This window comes from Centruroides vittatus, unplaced genomic scaffold (genome assembly GCF_030686945.1).
Source record: "Centruroides vittatus isolate TY-2023 unplaced genomic scaffold, ASM3068694v2 contig_89, whole genome shotgun sequence".
Lineage (NCBI taxonomy): Eukaryota > Metazoa > Arthropoda > Arachnida > Scorpiones > Buthidae > Centruroides > Centruroides vittatus.
Window position 1 is genome coordinate 1,571,313 of NW_027122580.1, and position 20,291 is coordinate 1,591,603.

Genomic DNA, 20,291 nt, shown 5'->3' on the forward strand with positions numbered 1-20,291 from the left:
ATTGGGTCTTGAAGTGTCTTTGCCAATGGCTGTTTTATTTAATTTGTTTTTGTTTTTATTTATACTGTACTAATTGTGATTTTAAATAAAGATTTAAAGACATTCTGATAATTATGGTCGATTTTTAAATTACAAAGTTTAACTTTGGACCGTGTTTATAAATTAAACTGCACCATGTGTTTGTTTTTTTTAAAATAAAAAATATTAAATAATTGCATCCATTTTTGGAATTTGTTAAATATTTTATTCTTCACCATGATTCTTTTTATAATCATTTAATCTATATATAACATTAATTTTTATTTTATAATTAAATTTTATGAGTTTTAAAATGCTAACAATAAGCATATTTATAAATTTATAATAGTTTGGTAAAAGAAAAATTTCTTTAATATTATGATATAATGAATATAATTTTTTTTAATTATCAAAGAGTTTGGTTTTTTAATTTTATTCTTTGTTATTGATTAGAACAGGCTTTTGTTTTAAGCAAACTTTATTTACTAATTCATCAATTTAAAAAAAAATTTATTAAAAATTATATTTATATTATATTATATTTATAAATGAAATTACTATTACAAATTTAAATTTCATAAAATAGACCTGAAATTCTTTATATTATATAACATTAATATATAATTATGTAAGTCGCATATATACATGCACACAGTATTATATAAATAAATTGATACAATTTTTCTGTGTTTGTGTTTATATGTAAATGTAATAAATTCTCTTAGTACCTGGTTTTTAATAATATATATAAAAATATATTTAAATTTTGTCTACATAGTTCTTAAAATCAAATATATATTGATAAAAAAAGTTAGAAATTAAAAAACTTATTTATAAAAATAAAAATTACAGAAAGTTTATCAACATAAACAAGCTTGAATTTGAAGAGGAAAAGTTTTTTACATGCTGATATTTATATAAGCTTTGTTAACAAATACATTTATATGTACGTTTTCTAATAAATTGTATAAGAAAATAAATATTTACACTTAATTTGTTTCTGTTAAAAATTATAAAATATTAAGCCTAATATTTTGAATTTTATATATTAAGAAAAAATGAAACCTTTTATTTTCTATCCAATTATCACTGTTTCAATATAATTAAATTAATTTTTTTTTCTTAAAAAACATTTAAAGTAAATCCTACATGTTAAATTACAAAATAAGATTAAAGTATTTGTCTAAATCATATAATTTGCCAGGAAATTCTTACTTTAAAGATGTCAAATTGATGTTATAATTTAATTATATTTTACTGTTGTAACTGCAAACTTAAAGTTTGAAATAATAAATAATGTAAAAGATAACTTATTAAATTCTATCTGTTGATTTTAGGTGTTAATACTGTATTTTGAAATTTTCATAAAATTTTATTATCAATTCTATCATTTTTCATTCTAATCTGTTTTATAAAGTTTGTAAGCAAATTTTTAACCAACAGTTTAATAAGGTTAAACAATTTTATTTAAATTACAGTTGGATTGGTGAGTACTTTTGTCCTTGAAAGTTGATTATTTTTGAATTTAGGCCAAAATTACTTAATGATCTGTTTGTAATCTAAATAGAGTTGATTTTTTTTCCTTTCTAATGCATGGTTAGTTATTCTGAAATTTCATGCACTATTGTTAGTCAGTTATTTTGTGTATAACACAAAATGTATGTAAATGATACATTAAGTTCATTGAAGAAGTATGCAATTTTCTATTCATTCTTGTTTTATCAAATAATTCTTTTATTCTCAAAAGATACACAACGATGCCTAATAAATAAAATAAGCCACCTTCGACATTAACGAGAGAACATCCGATTAAAATCAAATAAGATTTATTTGATTTTGATTGATGGAAAAATTCCAGTTTCTGTGAACTGTGTGTTAGTTTTATTGTGGATTATCGTGGTTCTTTTAATCTGTTAATGTAAAGAACATACAGGGTGGTCCAAAAGTCATTTAATAACTTTAAAGGCTAAATTGCTGTTATTTTGTAATCATTTGTACCAAAATTGATTCCATTCCTTATCAGTTTTGTAAAAGAAAAATGCATTACTCTAAGTTCTGTGTAAGATTTATATTTACAAACATATTTGGAATGCAAAACAAATCATGAATAACTGACTTTTGGGTTATATAGTTAGCATTTATTGCATTTTATTATCTTAACATTGATAAAAAAAACCTGTTATGGATTTGATGAAATTTTGGGTCATTTTTCTGAAACCAGTTATTAAACCTTCTGTAAATGCAAGTTCTTAAAAGGTACTGTCTTCATACAAAGTACTGTATTAAATTTTGCTATTTATTTTCATGCCAGAAAATCTTAACATTATTAAAACAGTCTTAAAATTAGTCTAAAAACTGGCGTTTATAATGTAATGTTTTGTTTTACACATTTTATTTAATAATATCGAAGTATATTTATATTGTTTTAATTAAGTAACTTTGTTTGTTGCCATTTTCTCTATATCGTATCTTTCCTTGCATTTTATTCAGTAAAATATTAAGAATATTCTCTGTGTTATTTTATAAATATTAATTTTTAAATAATATAAGTATTTACTAGGTACAATAATTTTGAAAACAGTATAATGAAAATGCATTTTATTTGCATAACAATATGACATTTGAATCAGTCCATAATCTCAGTTCAGGCTGTTTGTCTTTTGCAATATACTAATATACTAATTGTAATTGCTTAATGGAGGTAAATTATAAATAAAAATATCGAATTATTAACCGTCAGTGGAATAATCTATGCTAGCAAAATAATACTGGTTCTATGTTTCATGATTGATTAAAGACTTTTCTTTTTTATCAAATACAGAAGCAGTTAATTAAAATTTAAGTCTATACAAATAATGTTAAAAGTGAGAAAAATATAAAATATGAATTAATTTTAAGTGTAAAAACAGTATGAAATTATTAATTTTCCACTTTATAGGTTTATGATCAATGACATTTAAAATTAAGGAAATGGAATACAAGAAAATAAAAATGGAGAAATATTTGAGAATACTAATTTATTTAATAAAAGACATTTTATGATATGTAGTTTAAATTTTATTTTAAAATAGCTTCAAACTGTACTATAAATTAAGGAATTTTTTAAAGCAATCTTAAAACTTAAAATATGATAACAGTGGATTTTGATATAATTTATTATATTTGAAGTATGTTGTTAATACTGTTTTCGATAAAATAAAACTATGTTTAAAATAATTGGTTATTCTTTTAAATTTAATGTTGTTCTAGGCATAATTACGTGCCGCTCATTATAATTATTGTAGATTTAACATGAAAGCTCGTTTTGTTGATTGTGCAAGAATTTATTAATTTCCTTGATTGTGTCCCGATTATACAAATTTATTAGGTCAGTGTAGAATACGAAAATGTCTCGAATGTTAATATTAAAAAAAACAAGATTAATTTATAAGAATACGCGAAGAGTTTTCTCCGAAGTTTTTTACTTCTAGAATAACGAATGAATTATCTCATAATATAGTCGTCCCGTCGATTGTGAATATATCGAAAAAGAGCGACGGAAAGTGTCTTGATATATTGTTTCTGCCTTACCAAGTTTAAAGATTAATTTTTAACTACTGACGGATTTTATTCTATATTTTTTCTAATTCTTTACAAGTAAAACTTGTGTGTTTTATGTTAAAAAAGGGGGGTTCTAGTTTGAGTAGTTTAGAACTTTTGTGATGCTTTTCTTTACGAACCTGGATTACATTCTGTGCACCATTTACTAGATGATCTGTGATTTCCGCATAGTGTTTCGATGCCATAAATTATAGATTATAAATCATAAAAGCTTCATATCGCTCGTTTACCTGTAACTACTCACGCGATGCGGAATAAATTGGGAATTGTATACGAGCCTTTTTTTAATATTTAAGTTATTTTGGTATGGGTGAACGAGTATTAACGGCGGGTTGATGCGGTTTATTGGGCGCAGAAGGTGTGCGAGCTTTAGATTCGACTAAATCGAAGTCGGTGGAGACACTGGGTATCGTGAGATGTTTTTAGTTTCATTAGAGTGCACACTTTCTCGCTCTTCCATTCTTTACTTATTGCTTTTGTCTATCGCAACTTATTGCTTAAGACTGTTTACCGAATTTACTTCACTTTATCAAATTCGTGGAGGAACAAAGTATTGGAATTTTTCAAGCAATATGACGCTCCCAAGGTGCGAAAATGTACAGTACGTTTCTATATTAATTTTCTCGCTCTTTTACGGTAGAATTTTATGTTCATTAGTGTTCATTATGTTCAAACAATTTTATGTTTACCGCGTGTTTAATAATTCATATTGTTTTCATGTAATAAAATAATAGGTAATGTTTACTTTTATATATTATTCACGAAGCTAAAAAAGAAACAACGTTTCCAGCAATCATTTAATACGTTAGTAGATGGTCGACAAAGAACAATCTGTGTAAAATTCACTCGAAATTTGTAATTTTTGGTACTGATCGGTGGTAAAAATTTATCGAAAACAGAATGATAAATATTCTAAGTATTTTATAAAAGCCTAGAGAATCGATTTTTCAAATCTATTTTCTTCCTCTTAAAAATTAATTTAAAAAATATTTATATAATAATAAAATCATGCGTGAAGCGATTCTAAACGAAATTATATGTTCTTTTAAAAGAAATTTTATACGAAAAATTCAAAAAAGTAGACAAAAGAAGTTTGAAATCGAAGATTGGAACGAACTCGTGGGTTTTTAGACGTAGACTGTGATTTATTTTGAAAAAAAAAATTGGGTCAAGAATTTTTCTTAGACTATAATTATATTTACAGCTTAAAATCTGTTTGTCCAAAGTCTAACATTTTAGTAAATTAAATTACGTTTAAAGAACATTTGTAACAATTTAAAAGCATTTACTTTCATTAAAAAAGGATACATTTTGGATGATTTTCCCCTTATTCCTGCCTCATTTACGATGACTGAACCTACTAGAAACGTAAAGATTATTATTAATATATGGAGATTTTCCATAAAATGCAAAAGCACTCGCCCGTATGTTATAAGAAAAATTGATATAATATATTCGTTCGTGTCCGAGATTTATTTTTGAAAATACAGGAAAGATATATTAACGAAGGAAATGAATTCTGGGAATTAGACATTGTTGGATTCGTGTTAACTGTATTTTCGCATTTAAAGTTTTCTATGTTGTCGCATGATGTATTGTTCGACATGCATTATAAATTTAAATCGAAACTTCACTCGCACATTTTAATATTTTATGAGCATATTTAATGAATCTTAGGTTTTGTCGTTTATAAAATTTCTTTTTTCAGTAACGTTCGACACAAAACAGGTTTATTTTTTAATCGAGTATTTATTGTGGTTAAGCAATGACGTAATTGGGATTTTTGCTGTTAAAAGGTATTATTATTTGCAATATTTGAGGAGTATTTTTTGTAATTATTGCAAAAATTTAATGACGAATCGAGAGAGGAAGTCGTGTAATATGTAAATGAGTTAATTACAATTTATATTTCTCTTCGAATATATGAAATTTTAAGTCTCTAATTGTTATAGAAGACACTCGAATTTTCGTAAAGTTTCTGCATAAGAATTGAAAATTTTAAAATCCCTTTTAAGTGAAATTAAAGACGATAGATCATTCGACTCGACAATCTTCATATTTTTAATTATGATGGCGAACTCGTTTAAGTGTGTCGTTTAAACGTGTAAGTATGCCCGGCAATCAATTAACCTACCAATTGGCGAAAGTGAAATGATGCTTTGCGTCAACTTTTTGGTCTTTCCGTTGCGTTACTTTTAACCTATTTTTAATAATGGCACTCCCAATTTGATAATTTTTTCTTGCGGCACCCCTGCTTCTTTATCGACGTGGTTATATCGCTTTTCGTACTTTTAGTAATACGCAAACGTGTTATAGCGCTGTTTTGCGGCGCACCGGTTGAAAATCAATGCAATAATTCTTTTTCTGCATAATCAAGATATCTGAAAAATGTTGGTATGAATTATTTTTATGAAGACAACGAAAGTTTATATACATAACACGCTTACAACCGATCGTCGTTGTAGGCATAGAGAGAGTAAATCGTGGAAGATACATAGAAGAAAACATTATACTGGCGTAAAACACGGGCATTGTTATGTGTAGTTTTGTGAAAAGTACAGTGTAACGCAAAATATAAGCGTAATGTGTGTAAAGTTTTCAATCAACTCGTTTCGTTTGAGACTCCGCTTTGCCGGATCTCCCTATCGTAAATTCGATAGTTCTGTAAAATGCAAATGAATAGTATCGATATAATGCCAAATAATGAGTTGAAACAGAATTTTGCTACGTTTTGATTGCATGCTAGTTTAACTGTTAAAAAATATTTTGATTATCATTTACATCTCTAATGCTCGGAATGTATAAAGTTTTCGTGATTTCAATTAATGCTGCGTATCATGCGTATATATAAAGATTCAAAAGGGGTATTTATAGATGACCATCTTCAAATTGGATGCGATGCATCGATTCATTTAAAATTATTTTATTTTTAGCAAATTGTTTAAAATATTTTCGACGTTCTAAACTATTTCAAACGTATTTTTATTACATTTTGCAATAGTATATTTATTGTTTTTTATTTTACAACTGTTAATTATCTCTTTTTTCGTTTATTTTTCTACACGTTATGAAGAAACCGTCATTGACACGGATTTTTTCCTTTGTGATACGAGCTCGTTTATTTAAAAGAATCTTATTAAAATTCCTAAAAATGTATAATGTCACGCGTTTATTAAATGTTGTTTCGAAAATGTTTACTTAAGTATTGAGAAATCATTTGAAATTCTTTGACTTCTGCACTCGGAGTGGAGTATTTTGTTTTACAAATGGAAACATTTACGATTAAATTATTTGTTACTATTGGTTTTTAAAATATAAAAGACGAGTAAACGACTCGCTATTACAGCCTTAAAATGTTGCTTAATAATTTCTTACACTAGCGTTTAAGCAAGAATAAGAGTTTGGAATCTATTTTATTTCATTTGTTGCTTTGTGTCTGTCGTAAAATATTAAAAAATCGAGTTATCTGAACGAAAATCGAGGTTATAAAGTGTAAGACGGGTTGTTTCCGTGTTAGAAGCGCGATAGGAGCCTTAAACGTCGTATTTAATAATACGCTTTACTCTATTTTACATTCTCTGCGAACATTTTTAACTTTACCCGAATAAGAGGCAATTATTACTTTTAGGATTTATGTTATGATAGATGTATTTGTCGTCTTACCTATTCTACTAAAAATATGACCGGGTGGATAAAACAATCGAACACTGATAGTTTGTCACGGGTTCGCGTCCCACTAACGTGCAGTTTTCCGCATTTTCTTTGTGTCTAGCGGCTAAATAGGGGCCAATTTTTCCCATAAAGTCCTCCCAGGAAGCATATTCCACTTGGCAGATCGCCCACGTGTTGCATCGCCTTATACCATCAATTCAATTCTGCCAAAAGTGACATAATAATAGTTATTAATTTTTCTTGAAATTTATCTTTTTGATTCAGACCGTATTTGAAATAGCACGTCTTTAAAATGTATTAACGTTTTCTTGAACGGTTAATTCGTCTTTCTGTGGTTGTTGGTCGTTTCAAAAAATGCGAACGTCGACACCTGTAGCGAATTATTTCTCTAACGTTTACGCTAAGAAAGGGCATTCTTCGCTATAACGTAAACATAATACTATACTACTAAGTCGGGACCGAGGAGAATAATCTGAGATTTTGTGTCAGAGAGCGGATCTTACTGGAAGTTAAAGTTATAGCTAATATAGTCTTTGATTCTGGTTGGCTATTTAAAATAACATTGACTTTTAATTGCTCGTCGTATTTAATGTTTAATTAAATAAAACGGTAATTTAGTCCTTATAATGGGTCAACTGACTTTGGGCTACTCTCTATATTTGATATTTAATAATCTACGCAAATAAGTTTCTAGACAGTTTTAATTCGACCAATAAAATTGCAACGGTAGAAATAGCATCTCTTACTGTTCCATTTTTAACTTACAATTCTTGTTATTTAAATCATTAATTTGTATTTTTATAAATCTTCAACATATTAAATCCATTTTAGAATCTTTATAAACGTAATTATGCTTTTCTGTATTTTTTAAATTGTTAAAAAATTATTTTCTCGGAAAACAGCCGACTTCTATCGCATCGATAATTAATAATTCATTTCCTTCTTCGAAACATTTTTTATCATTTTATGAGTCAGAACAATTTGGGAATTGCAAAACATCTCGTAATTAAATAATAACAACAGTTAACAACTCGGTACTAGTCCTAAATGGCTAATTATTCTTGGATATTTATCGCTTTAGTGGGTCTAAATAACGTCGAAGTGCCCGTTACTTATAAATAACACGTGAAGGACTGCCGACAACTAGTTTAAGTTATCATTTAATCAAGTCGAAACGACTCGTTGCCTCGTTTTGTTACTCTTCTTGTTATTGAGGAACTGATGATCGAGTTTGTTGACTTAGAAAATACTAAAACAAAGTATTTTAAGTTTGTTCGTCATGAATAACTCTGTTCAAATGCTAAGTTACGTAACAAAAGCTGTGTAAATTAAACACGATCTTTGATTTTTGTAAGGTACTCGTATTTTATCTTTAGAACTTTAGAATCTTGAATCGGAAGGTTTTTTCATTTCTTTTGTTTGCTCGTGTCGAAATCCATCTTTCTCCCCTGACAGATGACGTACTTCGACATATTTGTACTTAAGGAATATTAAATAAAGTTCTCTTGATTAAGACGTATCCTCGTTCGAATTATTCAAACATCAAAATACGAATAAAATAAATTTTTTGTTCGTTTCTCTTCACGAATTCTTTATAAATACTGCGTAATCTTCATTATTTTCCGTGTTTGTGTGTATAGAAAATCTAAATTTTCCATAAATAGATCTTCGTGCATCATTCAGATTTTTGGCATGCTTAACGATAATTATCTGTTACCGAATTAATTCGTTCCTAGTATTTGCAGCGAAATAATTGACTCCGTGTTATTTAAAGTATGGAGCGATTGAAATTCGTCAGAATGCACTATTTGTTTTCTGGAGATTGATGATGCTCATCGAGAAGGCACTCGGTTGTTTAAACGTGTCGTCCATTATCTTTAAGGTGAAAAGTCAATTTTCTTTCTAAATCGCTAATTACTCAAAAGAAAAGCGTTTCGTAGATCGAATTATAATAAAAATTGAATCTGAAAGCGATTTGATATCGATTAATAATTAAACGAATTCTTCTGATTCCACATGAATATCGTTTTTGTTGTTTTCTGCATGTTTGAGGTTTTATTTCCTGTGACATTTGAATAATCCGAGATGCCGTTTTACATAATCCTTGGATAAATCCGATATGCCGAATCTAGACCTTGGATAAACTTTATATATTGATTTTTCTAAATTAAAATTTATCTTGAAGTATAAAGTCAGCGTACGAGTATAAGTCAAGATGCTGTCTGTTTGCTGCAATGACAAACGTGGGTTGCGTGTCTCGAAGGAGAACTCTAGAATACTTTTTTCAAATCTTTTTCTGTTTAGATTAAGATTAAAACTAAAAATTATAATAAGTTTTATTGTCGTTCTTTGCATCTAATGTACAGTACAAGTTATTTATTCCAAAACGACTTTATTTGCGCATCCAACCATACATTTTTACCGAATACAATTGGGTTAACTCAAATACTTGTATACAGTGAAATGTGGGTATAACGAAATTGAGGGGACCATCGAAATATTTTCGTTATATTGAAATACATTCAAAAATGCAAGGATAAAAGAAATGGCTTACGTTTTGAAGTAAGAAAGTTTTTAAAAACGCAATTTATCTATTCGTAGTATTTATATGAAACCAAATTTCATATTTTCAGAACGTAAGTTATATTAAATTAGAATAAAATTTAATCTGTAATAAAGTTATGAAAAAATACCACCAGCGAACAACTAATATAACGATATAGTAGTACCGATTGGTCGGAATATCTGATATTTTATTATTCTCTTCCAATAAAAATTGCTTTCGTTTTTTGGTTTTCTCCATTTTTTCTCGTAATCTTAAAAAGAAATAAACCGTAGAGTAATTGCATCAAAACGAAACCATAACTGAGGATTAAAATTTCTGTTGCCAGAGTGTTTGACATAATAAATCATTCATTATTAGTAAATGATAAATGTGCATTTATAGATTTGATATAATGGAACTATTTTTCCGTAAAGGGCGGAATTTTTATTACGTTAAACTGGTGTTCGTCATACCGACATTTCACTTACTATAACGTAATAATGGAGGAAGTAGACGAAGGAATGAGAGAAAAAGGAAGGCTTAAGAGGAATATAGACTGGAAAATCGAAATTCCGACTAAAAAAATTAATAAGATTTATATAAAATCCATAAAATATAAACCTCATTTATTTTTATTAATTAAATGAAAGTCTGTAAGTGAATTATTTGTGAATATACAACATACAATTGCTTCTAGATTTTTTGATTTTTTTAAATACAGACTATATTTTTAATTTTTAAATAAATATTTGCAATTCACTTTTATTCATAATTTATATAAAAGTTTTGTTAAAAACATCAAGTGAATATTAATTATTAAAACGTTCTCTTCTGTCTTTGGATAGAAATTTTCAAAGAAAATTTGTTCGGGATTTTTCGAAAATCATCATATAAATAGAAAAATTATATATATATATATAAAATGTTCTCTTGATTGGTTAGAAACAGACTTCGAACAATGGAAAGACCATCCCACGTTTATCATGCGCTTCTCTTTCGACCAATCAACAGAAAGAACGGAATCATTTTTAAAGCATGCTAACCATGGATAAAACGATAGGACCGAAAAACTTGTTGCACTGTTTAGACCAGGGGTGGCCAAGGTGGTCGATATAACATTATTGGGGGTCGATGAAAAGACTAAAACTTACAAATTTTGAACCAAATCTTGCTACGGATCATCAAGCTTATCCGTCTCATTGATTGTCGGTTACAAAAATTATTATTAACATATATACAATAAATGTAAAATTAAAAGAAATGTATTAAAATAGTAAGAGCTTTTTTTTCATTTGTAACATACACTTTTTGGTGGGGGTCGATATGAGGTTTTGAAAAGTTGTAGGGGGTCGACGATAAAAAAGTTTGGCGACCCCTGGTTTAGACCCTACGTACTCACTATCGAGTGCATTCATTATGCTTATTTTAATGCCAGTTTTCGGAAGTTAATTACGATTTTTTTTAAAAAATACATTATTGTGAATGAAAAATTTCTGAACAAATTACATGTTTTCGGTTCAAACAAACGTTAATTAATTAGAACGGATGTTTTCGTTGTTGTATGCAAATCTGGCCAATTTATTCAGGTTAATTAGCCACTTTTCTGTAGAGTAAATAATGAAAAATTAAAAATTTGTTCAATTAAAAACACAGGAGAGGTAAATAATTCATTAATTATTATTTTTTTATTATAAGTAGAATGTCAAGATATTTTTGTAATAAAAATATTTAACGCCGATGATGATTAACTGTTACGATTAATTTTAATTATGCACTTGTTTTATATGTAAATTTATAATTTTTACAGCTTCGACAGATATAAGTTATGCAGGATGGCCTAAAAGTCGGAGAACCATTGCGAACACTAAATTGCTCTATTCAAATGCTTTATTGCTTACAAACTTTACAAAATCGTTCTCGTGTAGTATGCTATTTACATCGCTTCGGTACACACAAATTGCCGAGTTGTTTGTGAGAAATGCTGTTGAGTGACTTTTGGCCCATCCCGTATTTGTTTCAGCATCTTGTAAGATACGTTATCGCGCATAGCTTCTATACAATGGCCGAATTATGACACTAAATTATTGCACGTGTTACCCAGCAATTGTTTTAAGCTAGTTAAATTGCATTTTTTTTTAATTATAAAAGTTTTTTTTATCCGGAAGTGGACGTTACCGTCTACTTAAAACATTTCTTACATGTATTTGTCTATACATATATAGACAAATATAGGCTATATTTAAACTGTGCGGTGCGGAACCCTAGCGTTTCACAGTTGTCAAGAATTCTGCAAAAATGTTTTTAAAAAGTTCATTTTTATACTAAAATGTCGAAAAATAAACTTTACGTAACTGTAAGAAGCTTTATTGCTTAAAAAATATAAACTGCTTTGAAACCTTTTTCATACATTCCTTACTTTATACTTTATTGCTTAGAGAAAGTTCCGCAAAAATAATACCGAGGCAGGAGGGCTCTGTAGGTATTAAAAGTCGGAAGACCAATCTTCAAGTTTAAATCTCTATAGATTTATAGAGATTTGAACTTGCGTTCTCATAGAAATAGAGAACTCGAAACAAATACATAGCATTTCTAAAGAAACAAGTATTTTCTTTATTTAAGAACTACAATAAAAGTTGATAGTGAGCATAATTTTTCTAGAGAATCAACGGGACCATTTGTTCGGGCTTCACATTTTACTAGGCCTCAAGAACATTTGTTACAATCATTTCACTGCTTTTCTCGTGTATTAAGGGGCTCAACCATTATTATTATTATGTTGGGTTAAGTGAGATATACTCTGTTAACACCGGTGGCTGTGTACTCTGCCGGACCAAAGTCAAGGCATGGCAACCAAAACAAAAATTAAAGAAGTGTATCGGTGTGTGTGTCTGTATTCAGGAATTTCCTCACAGTATGACGATTCAATATAGTGGCCTTCTGTAGTGTGATATATGTATTTCTATTCAATTGTAATGTGCCCAGGCTTTTGTGTAGTGTGTGTGATATGACACTTGTAGAGGAGAAAACGACAGGTACAATAAACACCCTATCCATCCTCTACAGACGCCTTATTTCCTGGGTGTGTACTTGCTGACTTTTTCAGTGCATGTGTTTTGTACATTGTGAGTGTTTGGAATGGATATGTTTATATTGTTTGTTATTTTATTGTGTTTGTCAATGAGTGTGATGTCTGGTCTGTTGTGGTAAATTGTTTTATCTGTGATTATGGCTCTGTCGTAGTACATTTTGTGCGTGTTGTTTTCCAATACTGTCTGTGGAATGTATTTGTAGTATGGTTCGTGGATGTCTACTAATTTGTGTTTCTTTGCAAGTTTTTGGTGTATTATATTTGCTACTTGATTATGTCTATGTAAATAATGTGTCTGTGCCAAGAGCTTGCAACCAGAGGTGATGTGTTGTATAGTTTCTGGCATGATGTGACATTTTCTTCACGTGCCATTTGTGAGTGTTGTATCTTTTAGTATGTGTTTTCTGTACTTATGACTTGATCCTGTATGGCAATCATGAATCCTTCCGTCTCCCCAAAGAGGCATCCCCGAGCTAACCAGCTGTTTGACGCAGTTTTGCCAACAAAATCCTGGGCCAGGTCGTAAGGATGCTTGCCATGGAGTGCCTTTTGAGCCCACGATTGCTTAACGTCTATGTTTTTTGTATGTTGTGTCATGTCCATATGTTGTGAGTGTAAATTTAATGGTGTGTTACATTAAAAATTGCCGGGACGAATTCACATTTAAGAAAAGATATAATTTCTTACAAGACTATACATTTACACGAGTCCTTATCCTTCCAGTCCCTTCATACGCTTTTTAGAGGCAATAACAAGTCTACGGCGGAACTGACCTTTTATTGGAGGCTACTGTCCGCCATCCAATGTAAAACAGTTATAGAGTCCTTTAGCGGTAGCATACATATTCTTAAAAAATACTCGTAATAATTACATAGAAGACTCTATAACTGTTTTACATTGGATGGCGGACAGTAGCCTCCAATAAAAGGTCAGTTCCGCCGTAGACTTGTTATTGCCTCTGAAAAGCGTATGAAGGGACTGGAAGGATAAGGACTCGTGTAAATGTATAGTCTTGTAAGAAATTATATCTTTTCTTAAATGTGAATTCGTCCCGGCAATTTTTAATGTAACACACCATTAAATTTACACTCACAACATATGGACATGACACAACATACAAAAACTCTGGCAATGACTGTATTTGTTTGTAGTGAAGGTTAACTATGTCAATCAGGCACGTCCGCCATCTTTACGTGGAAGGGTTAGTCTTTCTATGGCAGATTTAGGATGATGATGTCTATGCTTAGTAAGTGTTGGAGTTGCTCAAGATCTGTGTGAGTCCAATGTCTAACTCCAAAGGAATAAGAGTACTGGGATGACATACGTGTTTATTGCTTTAACTGTGTGTTTTGCATTGAACTGTGTTCTGAGAATAGCATTTAACCTACTTTTGGTATTCTTTAATTAATCTTTGTTTTATTTGTGCATGTTCTGTTAGTTTGGCCTGTTGGAATCCTAAATACGTATAGAACTCGCCCTCTTCCATGGATTCAATAACGTCTCCATTTCCAAGTGCAGAATCTTCTTTCACTAACTCAAACTCAGCCTAGAAAAACTCACTAACTAAATATACTAGATACATCCAATACACCTTATTGCTGAGAACATATATTTATTACGTATAACTAACGTTTTCGGCCCACTTTATGGGCCATCCTCAGGTTACAGTTGTTCGACTCTAATACAAAATCGAACACGTTCAAAATTAAACTAAATTAGAACATACATTTTAAATTTAAACAAATAGAACAAGTATAACACCAAATAATAAATAAGAAAATCCAAATAAAACACAAATGTAAATGCAAATAAAATACGGTGACTGGCCGTAAACATTAAGGAAAAATTCCTTATCCTTTAACGCATATATCTACTGAGCCTCTGTAGAAGCATTATTATGTGTGTTACTTTTTACCAAGTACTTCCATGATGACGGTAACCCCGTCGCATCCTTATAATTTAAACATCTGCCAGACAAACCCGCTCTGTAAATTTCGCATTTCTCCGTTATGGATGAATCTACAGAGGCTCAGTAGATATATGCGTTAAAGGATAAGGAATTTTTCCTTAATGTTTACGGCCAGTCACCGTATTTTATTTGCATTTACATTTGTGTTTTATTTGGATTTTCTTATTTATTATTTGGTGTTATACTTGTTCTATTTGTTTAAATTTAAAATGTATGTTCTAATTTAGTTTAATTTTGAACGTGTTCGATTTTGTATTAGAGTCGAACAACTGTAACCTGAGGATGGCCCATAAAGTGGGCCGAAAACGTTAGTTATACGTAATAAATATATGTTCTCAGCAATAAGGTGTATTGGATGTATCTAGTATGAATCTTCTTTCTTCAGGATTCCTTTTTTTATGTGAAGTGTTTTGCATTTGTCTAGGCCAGGCCTGGCCAACCCGCGGCCCGCGGGCCGCACGTGGCCCGTCACGTTAAATTGTGTGGCCCGCTAAGCAATATTATATATCTATTAAAACTTTTGTTTCCAGTTATGTGTTTATACCAAAACAATTAAATAAATGAAAATTTGCATGTGTCATTGTTATAATGCACAAGTGCGAGTACGAATTCTTGGTATAACAATAAAATCTTATTCATTTTGTATTTGTTTTACTTTTTTAAAAGCGTGTTTGCCTAAATTGTGGCCCACCGTAATTTTACGCGTGATCAAAGTGGCCCGCGAAACAATTTGGGTTGGCCAGGCCTAGACTCTAGGCCATACTCCATTTGTATGTTCTTGGTGTATGAATGTGTGATTTGTAGGAGTTGATGAAATTGTTTTTGTGTGGATGCATAAAGTTTTATATCGTCCATGTACACGAGATGTGACAGGGTAAACTGGGTTGTTTTTTTCATGTCTGATATTATAACCATATTGCGTGTTGTTTAACATGTTGGATAATTATTATTATTACTATTATTTTGCCAAATTTTACATGTAGAAAAATATAGTACAATATATTAACGCTGTTTTATTATATAATACGCTAGATGCCTTGGAAACCTAAGTGGTTCGAGCCTCTCTCCACCGCCGACAGGTCCGAGAACAATAAGTAATGAAACGACACATTATGTTACACAAGAAGTGTTATGGGTTACTCAGCACAATATTTCGGGCACCCCTAAAGTTTCGTTGCTTTATCCTAGTGTGTCGCGGAATCCCAGTCGAAAACCACCGCATTATGCACTCGTAGGACACCGCGTAACTCCGCATAATTGTTACGAGAAACTCTACTGTGTTACGTATGTTTTTGGCTAATATTAAAACTGAATATCAAAAATTTATAACTGCGCTGCCGGAAACTGCATATATCATTCTGCACGGTATTCCGTCGATGAAATAATATCAAGTCGAATTTCGACTCGACTTCTAGCTTTAGATATTCGAATCAATTATCGATTTTTTCGACTTTTTTCTCGCCATTTACAGAAAATTCTCTTTATTTCTCATATGGCATCTAATCTATAATAATCATTAATCTGTAATTGTGATTCCTTTCCATATTCTATATTAACACAGTAAAATGGGGATAAAATGTAATAAAAGACATACAAATTACACAGATTTAACTATTTCATTACAGTACTATTTCTTCTCGTTCATCCGTGATTCGAGAATAAAATTTAAAAATATTTAAAAAAAATTAAAATATTAATACATTTAAACTTGTAATTTCATAATATATATAGTATTCAACTGAATGAAAGTGAATTATTTTTTAATCTTTCTCAAAATTATTCAGAATAGATTATTTTTTAATCGAAGTTGTTTTTAAAATTCATAGGGTGATCCAGGGAGGACTTTGTCGTTGATCGCGAGATCGTGGCGCAAACGAGGCGTATCGTCGTGACGATACACGGACTTTTCGATCTGTCCTGTTTTATTCACGAACGGTACATATTTCGAATTATTTAACATATTCGATCTTTTGAACCGTTGGTCGGTTTTTGCTTTTAATCCCGTAGCCCGGATAATCGATAAATATCAATTAAGATACTCTCCTATTTATTCAAGTATATTACGCTTGGATACATCACAAACACACATTTCCAAATTGCTCGCAAACAGCCGGTTTAACCGATTTTTCAGTCACACTATACATACGATTTCGTTTGCATCCATTCAAATATTGTTTTTTAAATTAATTTTTGTCGACTTTATTTGATATGGACGTATTTTTTGTATAAAATTAGTTATAATAATAATTCGAACGTAAAAAGTGAATTACTTGATTAAAATTCCATGTTTAATGCTTTTACAGTCATATTTTAGTTACGCATCGATTCGGAAACGGCTAATGATTCGTAAAAAAGTCAAAGGTTAATCCGATGCTTTTAAAAAAAATAAATGATTATTTTTAATTTTCCATTTTCTGAGGCGATTTGTCATCGTTTCCAACGCATTGTCGTGGAACAAAATCTGAAAATTGGGCTCAAACCGCAATTTATTTCGGAAAATCCGTATGGTAACGAAATAAATCGAAATAAGGTCCACTCCACCCATTGGGTGTGGATTGGAAAACGAGCCAAAGTATATTACATGCTGTTAAGGATTTTCATTAAGCAGAATTGAATGTTAGCGAATAATGAATAATAATTTAAAAATATAGAGATTTGTTTCAAGTTTTAAGAAATTATCGTCTCTTACAAAACGAATTTTCTCATTGCCACGAGCGCGACTCCTCCCGAAATTGGTCTTTAAAAATAAAATCCGTACAGGTGTTACCGTTCTCACCAATTAGAGTCGCACGTAAATTTCTTTTTTCTGTACGGAATTTTTGGTGTGTTCGGCGAAATTTGTCACGAACACGACTTTTTCACGTCCCGTAACAGTTGCTAGAAGTAAGTGGCTACCTAACTATTCAAAAATATTTTTTTTTAAATATAATTTAATACTTTGGCTAAATATTTAAACTATAACTCGACATTTTTAGAATGTATCTTTAATGAAAATTCGGAATGTAAATGCGACAGTTCCATTATCCGATGCAAACTGAGCATGAAAACATCCTTGAAAAATATTATTCTAATAGCATTTCCACTGAAACCTTTTCTTTATTTTTTTATTGGATTGTATTTCTGTAGAAAATAATCGATGAAGTCTTTTTTATCAATAAATTGCTATAAAATTTTATTAAGGAGTCGTTTTTAGGTTATCGAAAACGGTTTTTTTCCCTCTGAAAAACTGATCCATAGCGCAGTAAGAAAGTTTTATACTAGTTTCTGTTTATTTTTTACACTACGGAGTTACAAAAGAGATAAGTAATCTTATTTATTAAGAGATTTAGCGGGAGTGCAGAGATTGGTGACTTGATTTATGTTAGCGAAAGTGACGTATACTCTCGGCAAATTAGATGATAAACAACTACTTGTTTGGGCGGTGTGCTTTTCCCTAGTTTCTTCTATTGCGAAATACTTAGTGTTTCATTGAAATTAACTTCGATTCATTCTTGTTGAATGCCTCGAATCACGTTAACGATCAGTAAGTGCGCTTTCACCTTCGCTATAACCTTGCAGGGAGTGCGTTAATTGCGTTGAAAAAGGAAAAAAAAATAAATCCCCTTCTTGTGCGCTCGACTCTGACGTTGTTTACGACCGAAAATGGAATTATTACTTAGAAATAAACGAGTAGATAGGGAGGGAGCGACGATTGCATTGATAACTCGCCAATAATATGTCGCGATAGATAATGTCTATAGTCAAAAGTCACGATAGATTACGGTTCAATAATTTCGATTTATCGGTAGCTATGTCGTTGATCGCGAGATCGTGGCGCAAACGAGGCGTATCGTCGTGACGATACACGGACTTTTCGATCTGTCCTGTTTTATTCACGAACGGTACATATTTCGAATTATTTAACATATTCGATCTTTTGAACCGTTGGTCGGTTTTTGCTTTTAATCCCGTAGCCCGGATAATCGATAAATATCAATTAAGATACTCTCCTAATCTATAACGGGTGGGTAATAAGTCGTATTTGTGAATTTAATGCGCAGATTTTGCCAGAAAACCTGACCAAGTACCGAATGGTGCAAAAGTCACTTAGCCACCATAAAGATTAAATTTCTGCCTTATTCAAATATCTTATCATTTACGGACCGAGATGCTCGTTCGATACACGCAAACTGCTTGACGAAAACAAAATACGGTTAACCGAGTTTTGGACCATACCGTGTAATAGTCTTTCGAGATTTTCCGGCCTCACGAAATTTGTAAATTTTTATGTACTTTTTTATGTACTTTTTTAGTGGCATATCTTTAAATTTTTATAGAAACAGGTAGAGAAAACTAAGTAAATATAGTCGGTCGCCGTCTACTTGTTTAACCTATAAACTAATAAGTTATCGAAAGAAAAAGTATTTAGGCTACGCTACCATTATTTGTATAAGAGGAATATTTGATTTTCACGTGTAAAATCTCCGAAAATAGAGTTTTCTTTGAAGGTTGTATTTACGCATTTCCACTCGAACTTACCTAACAATATTCTCTTCGGAATTGTATGCAAATTCTTTTCAACGACGTGCCTGACGTCACAGGCGTAAAAACGAAATTTATAAACAATATATACTGTATTTTCTTTAAATTAATTTTTCGGGAGGAAACATTTCGAATACACAAGTAAAGGTGGTGAAATGTTAATCCTTTTTTTTCAATATTCTACTAGTCGGGGTCGGAAAATGTCCGTAATTTTCGAACGAATCGCCACAGAGCTATGTTTATGTTCTAAATAAACCGGTTTTTTGAACCCTCCAAAAAGCTCAATTTACGCAAGAATTTTAACATCGTTCGTAAACTTTAGATGAATTTTATAATTATAATTAATGTTTAATTAATGAGCTTAATCATATAAATACACTAAAGTTGGCTTTAATCGGCGATATTATCGGAAATCGAAGTTTAATTATTTTAGATAGGCCGTACCCCTTTGTGTCTTACCTTATCGAGTTTCGCATCGAAACGCTGGATAAACAAGTCTGGCCTTTATTTAAATATGGATTTATGTATGCAAAGAGGACTTTTTGCACCGGAGTAAACGTTTATGAACGTGTTTTTCTTTCGATATGCACGACTAAAAATATTTTTAATCGCCTTTCTTCTGTTGTAAAGGCGAATTGACTTAATGAAATTTTATTCAATTAAATTTTTTCCCCTTCTGTTTAACAAACTTTAATTAATAAGCACTATTGAATGGTGCTGATTTTATTTTATTTTTTCAAAAAAATTAGATCAATGAGGAGAGAAGTGTTACGGTTAATTTTTTTTGTGTGAAAATTCTAAAAGTTTTGCCCCTTTTTTGTTTTCTTTTTAATTGCGAATCGCCATTCGTTGATATCAAATAGGTCAGTATTTGGGCG

The 20,291-nt window shown here is 30.5% G+C and overlaps 1 protein-coding gene across 2 annotated transcripts in view; it reads left to right on the top strand.

Moving 5' to 3' along the window:
• Positions 1 to 20,291, top strand: part of LOC136983828 (neurocalcin homolog) — an 88,494-nt gene that overhangs the window by 41,637 nt on the left and 26,566 nt on the right. The window lies entirely within an intron of this gene.